Source organism: Sylvia atricapilla, chromosome Z (assembly GCF_009819655.1).
Source record: "Sylvia atricapilla isolate bSylAtr1 chromosome Z, bSylAtr1.pri, whole genome shotgun sequence".
NCBI classification, from domain to species: domain Eukaryota; kingdom Metazoa; phylum Chordata; class Aves; order Passeriformes; family Sylviidae; genus Sylvia; species Sylvia atricapilla.
This window is the reverse complement of record NC_089174.1, coordinates 60,987,297-61,000,867: the sequence shown is the minus strand read 5'-3', so window position 1 is coordinate 61,000,867 and position 13,571 is coordinate 60,987,297. Positions and strand designations below refer to the sequence as shown.

Below are 13,571 nucleotides of genomic sequence, written 5' to 3'. Positions count from 1 at the left end.
TTCATTGAAATAACACAGGCAAGAGAACAGATGACACATCATGCAAAGTTCATATATAAACATTGAAAATTTCAACACAAAAAAGCTTTTGTGACTGACAGGTATTACTCGTATGCATCTCTCCAGGCTGAGTGTCAGCACACTGGTGCAGTTAACTGGGTGGATGTGGGCAGCTGGGTTTTGCTCAAGTTTTGAGGATCTGGAAAGGTTTGTTTTTCTTCTGAGTTTGTTGTTGTTGTTTTTGGCTTATTTATTGCTGTGGTTTTGGAGAGGTTTTCTGTTTTGGTTTTGGTTTGTTTGCTTGGTTTTGAGGCTTTTTGGATTGGAGGTTGGGGTTTTATTTGGATGGTTTTGTTGTTTTTACTAAATTCCCTCTCCACCCATTTTTTTAATCTTCTTCAAATGGTAAAAGAAATCTGCAAGAGACAGAGAAACTTCTTGCAGGGAAGAAGCAGAAGGGGAGGAGAGGAGACGAGATGAGACGAGAGGATTTATTATCTTTGAAATGTCATGGCAACTGGGAAAGATTCCTGAAGACTGGAGGAAAAAATATGTTACTTCTATCTTCAAGAATGGCAATGTGAAGATCAAGGGTTCTATAGAAGACCAGCTTCACCACAATCCCTAGGAAGATTAAAGAACAACTAATCCTGGGAGCCATTTCTCCAAACAAGTGAAGTACAACATGGTGGTCAGGAATAGTCAACATGGATTTTCAAAGAGGAAGCCGTGCTTAACTAACCTGGTAAATTTCCACAATGTGGATGATGGAACTGTTTTGGTGGATGGTGGGAGAACAGTGGAAAGTTGTTTACCTCAACTTCAGTGAGACTTGTGACACTGGCTCCCCTAACAGCCTCACAGAACAGCTTCAAAATACAGGTTAAAATAAGCACACAATGATGTGGATTAAAACCTGCCGGGTCCCAAGTGTTGTGATCACTGGTTTAGAGGCAAGTCGTTAGTGGCATATCCAGGGGGTCAGTTTTGGGACCAGCACTGTCAAATATCTTCACCAATGACAATGAGTACATCTTCAGCAAGAACACAGTGCACAACTAGAAGGGCTAGCTGATCTATAAGGTGACTGTAGGTCAGAGACAAGGTAAGATTCAGAGGATCCTGGACAGACAGAAAAAGGATGTCTGCAAGAAATCTCTTAGGGATTAACGAGGATGAATGCAGAAGTCTGCATCTGGGGAGAAATAATACCTAGCACAGTTATATGCTGTGGCCCTGGCTGACTAAAGAATAGCCCTGCAGAGAAGGATTTGAGGGTCTTGGTGAACAAAAAGACCATGAGATAGTGATGCAAGCTGATGGCAAAGGAAGCCAACAGCCTCCTAGGCCACATCAGGAAGGGAGTTGAAAGAATGTGGAGGGAGCTGGTCTTTTGTCTCTACTCAGCACTAAAGCCACTGTGTCCAGCTATGAGTTCCCCAATACAAGAATGAGACGGACTTACTGGACCAATCCAGTAAAGGACCACAAGATGACTAGGGGATTGGAGCACCTTCCATAAGAGGAAAGCCTGAAAGAGCGGAGACTACTCAGCCTGAAGAAGAGAGGCCTGGAGGTGTCTTACTCAGATGTTTAAATACTTGATGGGTTGGAATGAAGGGTACAATGCCAGACTCTTTTCAGTGGTGCTCAGTGACAAGAGGCAATAAGCACAAATTGAAAACTGTGAACTTGCATCTGAGCACAAGGAAATACTGTCCAGCTGTGAGGCCCATGTTGCCCAGAAAGGTTAAGACATTCAATGACCAACTAGGCATGATCCTGAGCAACAAGTTCTAGCTGACTCTGTGTGAGGAAGGGGGTTGGATTAGGATGGTTTCATTAAATGTTTTCCAACAGAAACAATTCTGTTATTCTGAGATTGGGTGGTTGTCTGTGACTGATGTGAGGATATAGGGAAGATTAAGCCACGCCTTTTTTTTTCAGAGATACTTAGTAGAAGGGCAAGAATAAATGGTGTAACTTTTAATTAGATGGAGGGAAAACTTTTTTACCATGGTGGTGATCAGCCCAGAGTGGCTATGAAGTCTCTGTCCTTGGAAATATTCAAAACTCAACCACACGAGGCCTCAAGCAGTTTAATCTAACTGGACCTGCTTTAAAGTGGAGTTTCGACTAGGCGGCTTCCAGAGGTCCATCTCAAGTTGAATGACTTCATGATTCTCCATGTCTGGATTTAAAGAATATAACTTATAGTAACTTAACATATTTGTGGTAGCACTTAAAATACACAATTCTTAAATAAAGGGTTAGTAAAACATGCATACTGTGGAATACAAAAGCAGGACCTAGGCAAAACCAAGTTACTCTAGATAGATAATGTAAATACTGATCACCTGAGAGATGTTCCCCTCTCTCTATTTATATGGTAAATAGTCAGAAGAACATTGTCCTAGTAATTTTTAGTGCTTTGAAACATTCAAATGGAACACCCCTCTGGCTTAACTGAAAGGCTTACAGATGAAGTCCCAGAAACACTTTCCACTAACTTCAGTGACTAAAAAAAGAATTTGATTGATCCAAGTAGAATCAGGGGTACTGACAAACACTGCCATACCACCAGGTGCCTCAGCCTACTTGGCCTGTCAGTAAGTACAAAAAGCCCCAGCGACTTCAGAAGGAAGCAGAAGGCCCAGCTCAAAAATATGGAAAAACCCTGTCTATTAAATCCTTACTAAATATTGAAATGTACAGATTGGTTTATGTCCAAAATAAATAAAAAGAAAAAATATTTTTGTTGTATTGAAAAGTGTCTTTTGAATTTGATATTCAGAAATATATTTTCCTTTCCTGAATACTCCTAACTCACTAACCTGATTTCCACCAGAAATTTGTCTAAGATATTTAGATACAAATGCAATAGTAAAAGTAGAGTCAAATAGACTCAGTAAAAGGTTGTAAAAACTCTAACCAAATCAGCATCCTTACCATAAATGCTTAGCTAATTTTTCCTTCTGTACTGAAGTAGAAGCTCTCTAATCGTTGTCTTTGTGCAGAACTCTATTTTTGGTGTTAATCCCTTGATAATAACAGTTAATCACTGCATATACATCAGTCTTATAATCAGAATACTTCAAGTCCTCCATTGACACTGCAGAATCAGAAGTGACTAAAGGAGGCACTTTAGTTAAAGAAGCCTTGCAGGAAATTCACCAGCAAGTAACAGTGGCAAAGGAATTTTCCTATGAAAAGCAGCCTCTGATTTTAGTCTGCTCTCCTAATTTGTATAAACGGTGCCAGAAGAGGAACATAATGCACAAGGCCAGCATGTTCCAAATGTATGCATGAGGCACTGACCCAGACACTTGGTACTGACTTTGACACTTCCTCATCGAGCCAGTATTGTGAAGAAAGGTGAGAAGAAACTCTTGATCTACAAAAAAGATACACAGTTCTTCACTGTGTAATATACCACTTTTATCCAGTGGTGGATCAGGCTAACCCAAAGGACACTTTCTAAAGTGAGGTGAAAAAGAAATTTAAATTTGCCTTTCAAGGCAGGTAATACCATGAAAAATACTGTAAAGACACTAATGATGCCTGACAAACAACAACAACTGTTCACTTATCTTAGACTTTGAACTGTGCATTTCTAGCAGTTCCTCTTTTTTTCTACAAGAAAGACAGAGAAATCATGGTACAATACTTTCAAACTAAATTTGCCCCTCCCCTTATGGAAAGAGGATAAAATATAAATAGTGATAAAGAAGGAAATAAATTAGATACAACTGGAAGGAAATATGATGATGACATATTGGTAATTTGAGTGTCAGATCTGGCTGGCCCAGATCCAGACACAGAAACGAGGTGATGCTGCCATTTTTGCCTCTGGATCTGAGCTAGTCTGAGGGTACCCCCAAATCACCTGTTCCTTTACCAATATGTCATCACCTTCTTTGTCTTCATCAGGCTCCTAAGGACTAAGTTAAAGCACTGCATAATGTAATGTTTAGTTAACCTGAGTATGTATTTCTGAATTTCTATTCCAAATGTATAGAAAGTATTCCTTATTAGGCAGAACTTTAACAGTTGTAATTTTTAAGTCTAGTACTTCTATAATTGCAATTTATACATAATACCTGATTTTGTCATGTGAAATAATGCCATTACTAGTTTGTAGAGTAAGCATAAGATCCCTGTTCAAACCTATTGTATGCTGAAATAGACTCGTATTAATAAAACTAAAGTTAGTTTCATTGCTTCTTTTGCATAATCTAATCCATAATGCAGTGAGAGGAATGAAAATATAATCATTCTAGGCTGCTGTTGCTCCTTTTGGAAACAATGAACCCTAGAAAGAATAAGAAGTGGGAGGCTTTACAAATACACAAAAATAAAAGATCCTCGGAAGAGTGAGAACAGGCAAAGTGAAAAAAACAAGCTGGGTCATCCCACAGCCTAGCCACAACATTTGGGTAACCCTAGCAAAAACTCTCCAACAAGACAATCTGTGCCTGTCTATGGGAAGCGTAGATAACCCACTTTCCACATGTCTGGTAGGAATTCCCTTTGTAGCAGATGACTGGCCCATCACTAACTCAGAAATCCTCCGCACCACAGGTAAGAGACCCAACCCAGTAGATACTTGGGATGAGTGGACCAAAATTCTGCCAGATGCCAAAGATGTACCCCAAGAATTAAACCTGCTGGGGTCCTCTAAGGCAACATATTGTATCAAATTCTATTTCAGACACAAAAATCAACACTGGCCAGGAATTGACCAGGCAAAAAACACTTACAGAAGAGACATATCACCAATTAATAAAGCTTACAATAACCATGATTAGTGCAACTATACCAGTCACATGCTTTCTATGTCCACTCTCCACCCCAAAGTGCTACCCAAAGGGATGTTTTTTATCTGTGGTGACAGAGTATGGGCTGGGATTCCCTCATGCCTCCAAGGGAGCCCCTGTAGCCTTGGAAAGCTTTCTACTCTCACTCCAAATATTACACTACTACATAACTTGAGGAAAACAAAGGTATCCACATGCCAAAAGAGATCCTTTTCAGAGTATGATGCAAACTGTGACAGTCATATTTACAACATACACTGGGTAGAGCAAGTTGCAGTTTCTGTGTTCACCCCTTGGTTAGCTGCGCTTAAAGCCCTTGGTGATATAGATCACCTGGGGTGCTGGCTCAGTAAGCAAGCCAATGCCACATCTGCTGCCGTAAGTGATCTTTTAAAGGATGAGGAGACCACCAGACAAGCAACCCTCCAAAACCACGCAGCAATTGATTATCTGCTGCTTGTCAATGGACACGGATGCCAGGACTTTGAAGGAATGTGCTGTTTCAACCTTTCTTCACACTCAACATCCATCCATGCGAACATACAGAAACTAGAAGGATGAGTAAAAGACATAAAAACAGAAAAGTCTCTGGACTGGATCGACAACCTCTTTGGACAATGGGGATTGACAGGATGGGTGGCCTCTTTGGTTAAAAGTGTTTTATGGATTTTCATTGTGATTGTTATCGTATTGCTTATGTTCTCATGCCTCCTACGCTGCTTTAAAAGAACGGCTGGTGAGGCTTTTCTACTAAATATAAAAGGAGGAGTTGGGGGGGTGGGCGGAGCCCCGGCTGCTTTGCCCTGGAGAGGGCCAAGCTGAGGAGTTAAGGAAGAATTTTGCAACTTCACCCTAAGACAAAAGACAAACTTTCTAGTCATGGCAACCTGTCTGGAGACCCACAAGCCCCCTCGGGATTTTATGTAGATCTGTTACAATTGATTGGTTTTGAACTCTTTTCCTCCCACCCTGGTGTCCCATAAAAACCCCTGGGTTTCCTCTGGTTGGCAGAGGTACCTCGTCCCTGGATCCCTTTTGCTGGCACCTTTGCAATAAAGTTACCACCTGCAGAAATTCCACACCAGACCTCTCTCTCTCATCACTGCCGGCTAAAAGAGGGGCAAACTCACAAGGGCAGGAGCTGAAATCACTGAGCTGAAATCACTGAGCTGAAATCACTGCTCTGCCCTCCTGCTGAGAAGCCCCTCTGCCAGCTGAGGAGCGCCCTGACCCCCCAAGAAGCTGTTTCTAGCGAGACTTCCTTTGGGGTGGCTGTGGCTCTCTGGGTCCCAAGCGGCAGACCCCTCTACCAGCTGGAATAATGCACACATGAGATAAAGAAAATGGACAGAAATTCGACATCCCCAAAGGCCACTGGTACAAAGAATCTTGAAAATCTTTGAAGTGACTGGACCTTTCATACCATCTGTGGATGAAGATATATAGCTAAACACAAGGTTTTATTATTATATCTTCTACCAGCCTACAGCCTGTGACTAACAAATTTAATTGTCAGGCCAGCCCATACTTGGTACACTCTCTCAGCACTTCTATATTCAAAAGTGCACAGGAGCATTCTCCTCTGCTCATGAGGATCAAAGAGATAGTCAAATGCCAGTCCACACAAAATTGCCACTAAATGGTTGAATCCTTCCTTCTTTAGACAGGTATGATAAGCATTAGTTTCAGGCAACTTACTGGAAGATGAGGAGAAATAGTCCTCACTAATTCTCTATCTATACCACAACAGGCAGGAGTCAGCTTGCATTCTGGGAACAGAAAGTCTCCTGCACTTCCTTCATAAAATGCATTGTCATCCCCTACTTCAAGAAGAAAGAGACACCCACTAAAATAGCTGTCAGGGCTGTTACATGGAATTGTCACTGCTGTGTAATGAAAACTTCATAAATTTACAAATGTGAATGAATGAGTGAATGCTCTTGACAGAATGCTGCTCGTCTCATGCATAATGACATTTTCAGAAGCAGGTGGTAGTTGGAACATTAGTGGCTCCAGGAAGCGTGGTACAGAAATGGCATGCATTCAGCAGGATTAGAATCATTTGATGTTGGAAATTTTAAGACAGCAGCTACTTTTTAGCATACTATCTTCCTCTGCTGTCAGGGAACATTTCAGTTTGCATTCCTGAGAGCCACAGCAAACAAAACCACAGAAGTACAGCAACCCCAAACCATTTGGTCCTGCACTTGTATAGATGAAAGCCCACAACAACATCAGGGAGCTTTTTGCTTGCTTGACTAAAAGAACAACTACTTCTCCAGAAAATGACTTATTCACTATATCCCTAGAGCTCTTCCTTTGCTGCAGCTGATTACTTTGTTTTCTGAAAAGGAAATGAAGAGAGTAAAAGGCTGGGAAACTATTTATGTTTGCATTGGTTTTGAAAGATTTGGTTTAGCAGACCAGACCTGGAGTTTGACGTTGTCATTAACTTTCCAAGCATCACAGAGGAGTTGAAGTATGTTGGGGATGGGCACAACTACAAGTCTTGAAGGCAGACTACTTATTTAGGTTGTAGAGAATGTCCAGAGCTGTAATAGAAGATGTCATGCTACTGCATGACAGTTATAGTATAAGGCATGTGTTTGTACACAGATTACCAATTCTTGATCAAGTTGATTTCTTGGTGTTTTCAGCACAATTAGGAGTTTCCTCACACAGAGAAATGAATTAAATATTCTAATCAGCCTCCTGCAGGAATAAAATAAAAAATTTGGATATGAAATTACAACATTCCAATGTTTATTCAGCAGATGTGTCATCATAAAATAGTGTTGAAAGACCATCACCATAATTTTCAAAATGTATTCCTCCAGAGAGTCAGCATGTAGTAAATGAATGTTGTGTAATTTGGCCAACAAACCATACCGCATGCAAGCAGTGTCCTACAAACTGAGGGTGTTTGAAACTATCCATATGCTACAGGCAAAAAGTGATGCCAGTTTCTCAGTGACAAGGCACAACACTCAACAACTTGGGCTTTGATGAAAGCATGGCATTACCAGTTCACCAACCCTAATCAAATGGGAAGACCAGTAGAACTGCATGGGAGTACAGATCAAAGGATAGTACTGCAGGAGTGGATAATAAAAGTTGCACTGATTAACTGGCTTGCTGTACATATATGTGCAAAGTTCTGTTTTGTTCCCTAGGGATCTCACTGGTTTTGTCTGAATTCCAAGACTGGCAGCTGGCCATCACACTGGTACCTGTGCAAAGTTGAGTGCAGCTAATGGAGGAAGCAAGCCATCCTGGTTACTGGCACAAGATAAAACATGCTTGAGACTCTGCATATGCAGATGGGAAAGAAGTAAGTTACCTCAGGCTACCATGACCAGATATGATGTGCTTGGGACTGTACAGATACTTGGATAAAGGAGATGAACTATGCTGAGTTACATAGCAGTCTTGTCAAGCCCTACACCACACTTGTCTTTAGTTCTTCAGAAGCCTATTTACTATATTCTGAGTGAAGGAGGTCAGTCCTGCTCCATACAGGTGGCACAGCCAGGGAGAGAAAATACTTACATAAGCTCCCAGCACAGGAGGCTGGTACACTGTCAAGTATCTGTCCTAGAAACTATAGCAGGGGTTTTGCTTTCCTGAGGTGTGACACTAAGATGGCCACAATGGATATTCCACTATAAAAGCTGCTGCTGCCTTCACTTGGTTCTGTGTCTTTACAGAAGCAGGGACATGTTCACTTCTAATCAGTTGAAAAACAAACCCTACAAACCATGCTACAAGGCTCACAATTTTCAGAATAAGTTAATATTGAGACTACCATGTTTGAAAGTATTCATCTCTTTTAGTCATACTGCTTTTTTGCCTTTCTCATGGATCCCAGATTTAAAACAACCAAGAAAAACTTCTGTGAGCTTTTGACAGTACAAAAAGAAGATAATACTCAGTTTTGCCATATGAGGTCTGACTTCTGATGTACCAAGGACATAGGTAGGCACTAGTTCCTCCTGTGAAAAATGTACTTTGCTTTTGTCAATATCTTTTAAATTTAAAAAGTTGAAAGAAGATTGTACACCCCACAGTAAGCCAAATCTCAAACCTGCATATTTTTACAGAGCCAAACAACAAGAACAAAAACAGACAAAATTTGAGGGATGAAGGATATGTAAGTACCATGCAGAATAAAGAATGGATATTCTATAGGGCCAGAATATGCTGATGAAATTCTTAAACCCTTTGGCATTACTTAAAAGAGTCTCATCCCTTTTTGAGTTATTACTGACCAGCATTTTCTGTCCTGAAATGTTGAAGTCCAGGGCATGAGGAAAATCCCTCAAGCTGTCCTGGGGGGTCCAGGACCCCAGGAATGCATTGCCTTTGGCCTTAGCACATGGGAAAATTTGCCAACACTTACGGATGAAAAGAGAACAACAAAAATTTAAATTAGATAGTAGTTTAGTTTCACCACAGGGTGAAAAGTTAGAATGGAAGTAGATAGAGGCAGAAGATGGAGAATTTTGGGCAGTGTCCTAAGTTCTTCTTCTTCTACTCCAACTTCTGCTGTGACGGTGGCACAAAGACATTGGTAGAATGTAGGTGATGTAGAAAATTGCGTATCTAGAATTGGTAGTAATTACTGGTAAAATATTGTAAATATAGTACATTTCAAGAGTTAATTGGGTCAGAAACCTTTAAGAGACCTCGGACACCAGGTCTCAGGCTCTTGGCAGCAGTGTCTTTCAGAGTGCTAAGCCTGGTGTAGGGCGGTGCGCTGACCTTTGGATAAAAAATTTAATGAACACCTTTCAAGACCGAGCGGCGAGTTCCACTCTTCTTTCAACCTCTGGCACGGGACTTTGAAAAGAAAAAAAAACCTAATTAGGGGGACCTTGGACTTGAAATACAAGACTAACATACAGAAAAAATCTGCCATACAGAAAAAATCCAGGGGACAAACAAGCTTTAAACACTACACCTAGTTACCTGACAGTGTGATACGCACAAAGCATGCATGAAAGTAATCATACAAGAAAATAAGCACTGTCTGTACTAAGCTAGATCACCTTTTTTGTTGCCTTTTTTATGCTTTTATATAGAGATAATAATAGAGTCTCTCAATTTATTTTTTGCATCTCCTTTTGCAGTATCACTGATGTTTTTTGAACCAAGAATAATATGACAAATTACCCTTTAATATATCAGCAACTCTTAAAAGTATAAAGCAAAAAAGAAAGGGAAAGATGACTATCTGAAGGAAAATATCTTGAAAAATAAATAACAAATGTACAAGAAATATTTTTACATGGAGAACATAGAGTGTATTTTTAATTTGCCATAACAGAATAATAACCAATTTTAGAAAGTTGCCTGCAGTTTTAAAACATACATGAATGCTCCATAATCAGTGACCTCAACAACAGCACTCATCTGCCACCCAGTGTCCATTTGCTTTTTTCCCATCTTAGAAGAACACAATATGAAGACTGAAGATTATCTAACAAGATGAACTTTATATTATTGTATTCTGGTTGAATGTAACCAGCAAACTAGACTGCTTTCAGAAAGAAGAAAATTAGGGTGAAGAAACTAAAGCATCATGACTGATCCTAACAAATTATTGAATGAGTATAATCATAAAGGATTTTTTTTTCTCCTGAAGTGTATACCCACAATATGCAAGAAATGATGGAGTAGAAAGAAATACCAGTGGAGGAAGTCCTCAGATTTATGAAAGAGAAAAGCTAGGGGGTGTGACATAAAAATAACACATACTAATACTCTTCACAGTATCAAATCAATTAGCATATGGAAAAATATTTACTTGCCTATTACCTGAAGACACAAGATGAGTTAATCCAAACATTATTACATTAAGTGGGAGATGAAAAATAAACTATAGTAGAGTGGCTGAATAATAGAATAGATTTACTGCTTATAACTGGGACAGTAATCAAAAGCTACCCTTACAGAAAAGAAGGGAGGAAGGACAGTAAAGGAATCAGAAGAGTGGACAAATGATAGATGAGAAAGGAGATAGATGCAGAGATACTTTCTACTTTGGTTTCTTGAGAATTTATTATCATTATTATTATTAGAATAGAAACACATAAAAGTAAGATCAGGACAGAGAGTCTCTGTGATTGACATTTGATGGATTTACAATCCATCAGGACAATGGGACAGTCAGTGGCTTCTGCTTGACCTTCTGTTGATTTTACAGGAATGGCTTGCTCCAGATGGACAAAAACGTGAAACTCAGCTAACACAAAGACATTCCAAGTGAATTAAAGCTAAAGGATGAAAATATTTTAATAAAACGAGTGCTTCAGTAAGTATAACTGAGTGTTGAGAGTTCACTAGCAATGGCAAAACAGAATGTAGACAGGCCACTGTTATAAATAATTATTTTTTCTTCCCCATCCTCCTACAAGCAATAGATTTTGGCTTTTGAAAGACTGTCTAACCATTAAATGTGACATGACTTATCACAGATATCAAAATGCAAAATTGCTGATAGAAAAATAAAAAGCACAGGGTCAGGTTAGCCTAGTATGTCACACTAGGTGTCAGACCAGAGTCTGCCTTAAGAATGGAAAAATCATGTAACTAATTTGAGGGAAGCTTGCTTATAAAGGCTGACATTCAAATGGCTCAAATAAGAGCAACATAAAGGGGGACCAACATGTACCAGGTCATGTACTGTGGAAAGACACTCAGAGAAACAGATTCACTATGTGAATACATGGATCTACTTTTTCAATTTTAATTATCACCTATTCAGATATTTTAAAAATCATACTTAGTTTCTAAATTTTGCTTTCTGCAGCAGGATCTAAGGCGCTTTTAAACATCTTTGGGAAAACAGTAAGAAGTAAATAAATTCATCATAATACTAATTAAACAAACCAGCATTCACAGGAACACTTTAATATCCATTCAAAATAATTCCCGTATTTTTTGCCAGGCTGCCACTGAGCAAATATCTTAGCAAATATCATATATTATTGGATACTTTAGGATGAGATTTACATTTTTAAAGTTATGCAATATTTTGGAAAAAAACAAAGCTGAAATTTCATATTCATTCATATCAGCATCAACTTCATAACAGCCTGTACTTTCTAGGAAAAAAATATCAGGTTTACACTAAGTGCAATACTTTGAACTGTAAACTAGCAGAACCACAAGTACAATTAGGATGTTTGAAAAACACTTGAGTTCTTGGCCAGTACTATAGGACACATCTCAAAAGATTAAAGGTTGTAACTCTTAAAGGACAGTAATTTTCCACAGAGATTATGGGCAAATTAGAAAATGTAAGGAAGTTTTCCTTTATGTTTATGTGTATTATATAAAGCTTGCCTGAATATCTTATAAAAATAAAATCAGTTAAGATATCACCTGTGAAAAGCTTTTTAAGAAACAAATTCAAATGCATTTGTCTGTCTTTAGCTCTTGTCTGTTTTACTGCAATGAATTATGTCTTATTCAAATAGTCTTTGCACACCTTGAGTGAAATTCTGACCCCTTTAAGTAAATGGGAACTTTACCACTGATTTTATTTGGGCATTAATGTTAGACATTATGCCTATTTAGAGAAGCTGTATCCAGCTGAATTCCTCTTGTTTTATTAATATTTGCTACTCTTTTTTCTTTTTCATTTTTTGTTTTTGAATGCATCAACATCCTTCTTCAAAGGAAGTGTTTTCAGACTTTATATTTCAGCAATTGTCTTTTTTAAAGAGGACTGACCTAAGCCATGTTTTCTCCAAGATAATGTACTGTTTCACAGTTTGTAACACCTACTAATGAAGGTCACAGGCACAAAAAACCCTAATGTGTGGTAAGACAAAAGATGAACTTATCTAACAACTTATCTACTTCATGTGAATTACTTTACTTTTGGCTTAAGTAAGGAGTTATTAGAAATATGAGAAACTACTCTTCTGTGGAAGGGAGTTATATTTCCCACTTCTGGTCATAACATGGCTGTGGGATTTTATTGCATTGAGATTGAAGTGTCACTGTGTTCAGAGTTGCCTTTGCCTTGAGACAGGGCATAGGCCTTAATGGGAATTGTACTTTAGCTTCCATGTGTAGTTTTCCACTTGTGTCAAGGACAACCACAGGGGAAAGGAAAAGCCACCATGCTACTCAGAGAAAGGCCTCTTGTGAGCCAGATGTCAATTTTAGAGAAATACGCAAGTAGTAAAAGTAATTTGAAAAACAATCTAGAAGCCTTTGGATCAAATAGATAAGAAATATACTGTTCCTGTAAACTTCTTGCATTCCTGTTTTGCAATGGCTTCAGCATGGGCTTGCATGTCAGTAGACACAGCCATCCTTTCTTACATAATTTTTTTTTTAAAAAATCCTCAAACACAACATACATTAACATACAGTAAGGTACAGGAAAAAAACTAAAGGCTCCTCTTATCATCAGTTCCAGGTGTTTAAGGGACATATAAAAGGACACCAAAACCACCTGTCTATCCTTTATTTACATCTCCATTTACATTTTATGTCTCCTATACAAACAGAAATCTTAACAGATGACAGCCATATTATAATTAGGGTATCATATCGATCCCAGACCAATCATATCTGAATCCAAATAACTTCAATTACCCTCACATAGACTGAGATTAGGTAAGAACTATCCATGTGGGAGATGACCTCTCATTATCACTTACGTCGAAGTTCCAGATTATAAAATCTTAAAGAAATTTAAGGAGGAATGTTTGAGGAATGGGCCTAATAATTCATCTG

The 13,571-nt window shown here is 38.9% G+C and overlaps 1 protein-coding gene across 1 annotated transcript in view; it reads left to right on the top strand.

Annotated features, from left to right (window-relative positions):
• RCL1 (RNA terminal phosphate cyclase like 1) overlaps positions 1-13,571 on the top strand; it is a 197,443-nt gene that overhangs the window by 115,062 nt on the left and 68,810 nt on the right. The gene's annotated exons all lie outside the window — the stretch shown is intronic.